This window comes from Procambarus clarkii, chromosome 67 (genome assembly GCF_040958095.1).
Source record: "Procambarus clarkii isolate CNS0578487 chromosome 67, FALCON_Pclarkii_2.0, whole genome shotgun sequence".
NCBI lineage: Eukaryota > Metazoa > Arthropoda > Malacostraca > Decapoda > Cambaridae > Procambarus > Procambarus clarkii.
The window spans coordinates 21,348,054-21,354,354 of record NC_091216.1 but is presented as its reverse complement, the minus strand read 5'-3'; the positions used below and the strand labels follow the sequence as shown (position 1 = coordinate 21,354,354).

Sequence of the window (6,301 nt, the reverse complement as noted above, 5' to 3'; positions counted from 1 at the left end):
ATATATATATATATATATATATATATATATATATATATATATATATATACATACCAACGCGTTCCTGAGTCAGAAGTCTCTTCCGGAAGCGTAAGACAGACGGTAGATCTCCCCAATTTGGCTGGAGATGTGGGGAAACCAGTTAGGGTAATTGGTTAACCCACACCGCTGATGGAAATGTGTTTATTCACGGGGAAACTATCTTAAACCTTATTATTTACTTTAACTGCATCTTGATCATAAACAGTTCCCGAGACCATTGTCTTGCTAAACGTTTACGGGTTTTAGCTCGGCCAACCATGCGGGTGTGGTGGTGCACAGTGTAGCTGATGCTTTACCTGCTGCATACACCATTTACTTGGTGTAGTAGCTACATATATATTCTTGCAGGTATATGTAGTGTAGCGTCTACATATAGTGTAGCTAATACACTGTGGTTTGTACGTACTGTGTACATAGAGTGTAGCGTGTACACACACAGTGTAGCGTGTACACACACAGTGTAGCGTGTACAGAGTGTAGCGTGTACACAGTGTAGCGTGTACACACACAGTGTAGCGTGTACAGAGTGTAGCGTGTGCAGAGTGTAGCGTGTACACAGAGTGTAGCGTGTACAGAGTGTAGCGTGTACAGAGTGTAGCGTGTACACACAGTGTAGCGTGTACACAGTGTAGCGTGTACAGAGTGTAGCGTATACAAGAACAAGAGACGAGGGGTGGAGGAGGGTGTGTGTGGGCGGACACGGTGCTCTAGTAACGTGGTGCAGGACACCACCTGCTACCAACCACAAAGTTCACACTGATGCTAAAAATAGTACGAGCATCAGGGAGGGAGTCAAACAATGTGGGACGAGACGCAACACAATGAATCTGGCGCCGGTCGCTTCGTGTATTGATCCGCAGCTGGCCGCCCAAGCCGCCATTTTCATTTCCCGCGAGATCGCGGGGAAACGCGCCAGAAACAGCGCCGATCTCTGGCCGTATTTGGTTATTTTCGCGGCAGAGGCTTCGCCTAGTTTCGCGATGACCGTCGTGCATGGTAGAGGTTGAGATGTGGTGTCTGTTGTTAGGACACGACTACCTACAGTCTTCGTGTCTGTTAATTGCCAACGGTTTATTGTGTCCGTTAAAGAGGCTGTTTTAAATAAATATGCAGATTCTGATTTAGCTCTGCCACTGGCGGGCTTATTTTCAGTTTTAATGGCATGCTAAACCTACTTGGGTTTGCGCATGCCCACTGTGACGTCACAGTGATTATGAATGGGTCCTGGCTGATGTTACCAAGTTGAGAAAAATACTTTCCTTTTTCAATGTAAAACTTGAAAAAAAATGAGAACGTGTTATTTGTTTATGATCATAAAAATACAATGTAAGTAACTGGTTACCTGGATTGAATGATAGTGAGAAAACAATTGAAATTACTGCTAATAATGATAATTGAGGAGGAAGGTGATGGAGAGAGCGGTGGTGGCAAGACTGAAGGTGAGGTGGACCATGGCAACTGGGCCGATCAGCTGATGGCCGCTGTATCCCCCTGAGCGGCGCTAGCACACAGGTAACACCACACACACACGGGGGCGCCCATATCACACACCCTCAGTGTTGTCAGTATCTCAGTGTTGGTGATCAGTGTTGAGGAGAGTGTGGGGCGTGGCGGCGCCTGTGGCGACCTGCTGGACCTGGACGCGGGCGCAGCATCCCACATGATGCCGAGATGAATCTGTCTGGCTCTCTCTCCTCTCGCTATGGTGGTCCGTGGCTCCCTGACCATTACTAGCGGCCGGGGGCTCCTGCCTGGGCCAAGTGGAGATGGTCTGTTGCACATAGCGTGGTGGTAGTGTGGTTGGTGCCCGCGGGGGGCTGCGTCCCCTCCCTGCTGATCAAGTGGCCCTCTTGTGATAGCCTCCTGAAAGACCTTTATAGAAAATGGTCTAATTTCTGGCGAATCGAAATCGTGCGAGGTACTTGACTGAGGAGGAGTTCCCTCGCCACGTTTGAAGACGAGCAGTGACACTATGAGGAAAGTCTGAGGATGCCAGCTAGTGTTACCTGCGGCAGATAACACGAGCACAGGGAAGATATCACATACAGGTAAGTTGATGATGGGTACGAGTGTCTGCTGCTCCTTCAACACAAGTGTGTCAGTACACGCCAGCCGCAGCTGGAGTACACGCCAGCCGCAGCTGCAGTACACGCCAGCCGCAGCTGGAGTACACGCCAGCCGCAGCTGGAGTACACGCCAGCCGCAGCTGCAGTACTACACCTGCCGCAGCTGCAGTACTACACCTGCCGCAGCTGCAGTACTACACCTGCACGCAGCTTATCTAACTATAACAGACTTGAACAATATGGATTTTTACATGTAATTCTTCATAAAATATCGCTCCGTAATCTACAAAACATAGGAGGACCAGCTGACTCATTATTACAATAAATGGTGGATTTTTTGACTGAGAAAATCGGAAGTGTTATAATATTTTATAATATATAATGTTATAATATATAATAGTGTTAAAATATTTATTTATAATATAAGTGTTATAATATATAATATTTTCCGTGCCGCAAAGGTGAATGTCCTCCAGCGACCACTCAGCTCTACCGGACAGTCCGTTATCCAGCCCGCCCGCTCTAGCCTTCACAGAGTCACTAAAATGGTGGATTAAATTGCCCGAATCTGGCGTAAGTGAGGACCCACGGAGAGGCAAGCCGCTCTCAGTCGTTAATAGTTCTTACCTTGACGTTGGGGGAGTACGTTACTAGTACGATGTGTTGTGCCGGAGTACAACTGCCGCCGCTACCGTATGCGGACACACACATGTCCTCAGACATTGTAACTCCTCGTGTCCTCTTGGTCCAGACTTACGATGTTTTCGTGTCTTGTTGATCCAGACTTACGATGTCCTTGTGTCCTGTTGGGCCAGACTTACGATGTCTTCGTGTCCTGTTCGTCCAGACTTACGATGTCTTCGTGTCCTGTTGGTCCAGACTTACGATGTACTCGTGTCCTGTTGGTCCAGACTTACGATGTTTTCGTGTCCTGTTGAGCCAGACTTACGATGTTTTCGTGTCCTGTTGAGCCAGACTTACGATGTATTCGTGTCTTGTTGGTCCAGACTTACGATGTTCTCGTCTCCTATTGGTCCAGACTTACGATGTCCTCGTCTCCTATTGGTCCAGACTTACGATGTAGGCAACACGACCTACGTAGAGCCTTACGACCCCACCTCAGCCTCCCAACCATCACTTGTGGTGGGGGGGGGGGACTAAGCCCACAAGGTAGGCCTAGGCACCTACAATATTGTGTTTCCACTTTTCGTAGTAAATATTGTTGTGGAATTGACCTACTATATTTTATTTCTTAGGTTGTGTCTTGTACTCTATTGGCCGAGGTTTATTGAGGTGAGAGTGGTGAGTGCGGTTGACCGCGCGAGCACTCTACCTGTTGTCTGCAGCATATGGTAACTTGGGGCGCCTACACGCACTCTAGGGCAGTTTACGTTGCAAAATCAGACTAAAATGTCGTTTTCCAGTTCAATACCATCGCAACGTTGTGCTTTTATGGCTATTATTTTCGAAGTTAGTGTTGCACGTGTTTGGTGGCGAGGGAGGGAGAGAGAGAGAGAGAGAGAGAGAGAGAAGAGGGGAGGGCACTAGGCTACTCGTCAACCCGGCCTCTCCACCTCACATTCTCACATATAACTCCCCTAAGACCAAAAACTAATGTACTGAAAATCATAGCGGCTCACAACATTGACGTGATGTCCCGTTTTCTAATCGTGGGGGTCCTCGGTTAGGTTAGCTTCGACCAATTGAGTACATGATGGTAGTGTCGTCGTGAACGCCGAAGAGCCAGGGCTGACTGACCACATACCCGTGAATTTACAAGAGTTACCTGGAATTAACAAAGTGTGAGATCAATGTACCATCCATGCCTTGTGCTGAAGGTCTAAAGTGAGGGACGACACTTAATGTTGTGGTCTAAAGTGAGGGACGACACTTAATGTTGTGGTCTAAAGTGAGGGATGACACTTAATGTTGTGGTCTAAAGTGAGGGACGACACTTAATGTTGTGGTCTAAAGTGAGGGACGACACTTAATGTTGTGGTCTAAAGTGAGGGACGACACTTAATGTTGTGGTCTAAAGTGAGGGACGACACTTAATGTTGTGGTCTAAAGTGAGGGATGACACTTAATGTTGTGGTCTAAAGTGAGGGACGACACTTAATGTTGTGGTCTAAAGTGAGGGATGACACTTAATGTTGTGGTCTAAAGTGAGGGACGACACTTAATGTTGTGGTCTAAAGTGAGGGATGACACTTAATGTTGTGGTCTAAAGTGAGGGACGACACTTAATGTTGTGGTCTAAAGTGAGGGATGACACTTAATGTTGTGGTCTAAAGTGAGGGACGACACTTAATGTTGTGGTCTAAAGTGAGGGATGACACTTAATGTTGTGGTCTAAAGTGAGGGACGACACTTAATGTTGTGGTCTAAAGTGAGGGATGACACTTAATGTTGTGGTCTAAAGTGAGGGACGACACTTAATGTTGTGGTCTAAAGTGAGGGATGACACTTAATGTTGTGGTCTAAAGTGAGGGACGACACTTAATGTTGTGGTCTAAAGTGAGGGATGACACTTAATGTTGTGGTCTAAAGTGAGGGACGACACTTAATGTTGTGGTCTAAAGTGAGGGATGACACTTAATGTTGTGGTCTAAAGTGAGGGACGACACTTAATGTTGTGGTCTAAAGTGAGGGACGACACTTAATGTTGTGGTCTAAAGTGAGGGACGACACTTAATGTTGTGGTCTAAAGTGAGGGATGACACTTAATGTTGTGGTCTAAAGTGAGGGACGACACTTAATGTTGTGGTCTAAAGTGAGGGACGACACTTAATGTTGTGGTCTAAAGTGAGGGACGACACTTAATGTTGTGGTCTAAAGTGAGGGACGACACTTAATGTTGTGGTCTAAAGTGAGGGACGACACTTAATGCTGTGGTCTAAAGTGAGGGACGACACTTAATGTTGTGGTCTAAAGTGAGGGACGACACTTAATGTTGTGGTCTAAAGTGAGGGACGACACTTAATGTTGTGGTCTAAAGTGAGGGACGACACTTAATGTTGTCTTAAGGTAAGTACGTCCCTCGTATAGTAAGCCCAACACCATCAATTTGGAGGTTATATATATGGTCTCCAGGTCCACACTTATTGCCCACTTTCACTAATGAATGTGCAAAGCTGTGAGGTGTTTACGGGCGAGTGACCCCCAGAACTCCTCGGCCTACTGATTAATGCCACAAAAGTTGTGATGTGTGGTGTGGTTTATGGGGGGAGGGGGGGTGTAGGGGGTAGTGTTATGGTGTGTGTGAGGGGGGTGTAGGGGGTAGTGTTATGGTGTGTGTGAGGGGGGTGTAGGGGGTAGTGTTATGGTGTGTGTGAGGGGGGTGTATGGGGTAGTGTTATGGTGTGTGTGAGGGGGGTGTAGGGGGTAGTGTTATGGTGTGTGTGAGGGGGGTGTAGGGGGTAGTGTTATGGTGTGTGTGAGGGGGGTGTAGGGGGTAGTGTTATGGTGTGTGTGAGGGGGGTGTAGGGGGTAGTGTCATGGTGTGTGAGGGTGGGGTAATAGGGGGTACACGAGGCAAGTTACCCACACGACAAGGGAGAACAAAGGTTCGTAGGGAATACATTTAGCCACAGTTTTCAATATAAATGGCTGGGGAATAGTACACTGAAACAGCTCCATACTCAGCTGTCTGTGTCTGTACTCACCTAGTTGTGTTTGCGGGGGTTGAGCTCTGGCTCTTTGGTCCCGCCTCTCAACCGTCAATCAACTGGTGTATAGGTTCCTGAGCCTATTGGGCTCTATCATATCTACACTTGAAACTGTGTATGGAGTCAACCTCCACCACATCACTTCCTAATGCATTCCATTTGTCAACCACTCTGACACTAAAAAAGTTCTTTCTAATATCTCTGTGGCTCATTTGGGCGCTCAGTTTCCACCTGTGTCCCCTTGTGCGTGTGCCCATTGTGTTAAATAGCCTGTCTTTATCTACCCTATCAATTCCCTTGAGAATCTTGAATGTAGTGATCATGTCCCCCCCTAACTCTTCTGTCTTCCAGCGAAGTGAGGTTCAATTCCCGCAGTCTCTCCTCGTAGCTCATACCTCTCAGCTCGGGTACTAGTCTGGTGGCAAATCTTTGAACCTTTTCCAGTTTAGTCTTATCCTTGACTAGATATGGACACCATGCTGGGGCTGCATACTCCAGAATTGGCCTGACATTGTGTGTGTGTGT

At 47.2% G+C, this 6,301-nt stretch overlaps 1 protein-coding gene across 3 annotated transcripts in view; it reads left to right on the top strand.

The window, feature by feature from the left end:
- The first annotated feature begins 1,315 nt into the window (after positions 1-1,315).
- The window catches only part of RhoBTB (Rho-related BTB domain containing), an 88,106-nt gene continuing 83,120 nt past the window's right edge, over positions 1,316-6,301 (top strand). The window contains exon 1 of one of the 3 annotated variants that reach the window (XM_069310401.1): positions 1,316-2,090. The gene's annotated coding sequence lies outside the window, so the exon portion shown is untranslated. The remainder of the gene's footprint in view (positions 2,091-6,301) is intronic. The other 2 variants (XM_069310399.1, XM_069310400.1) reach the window with 2 other exon arrangements.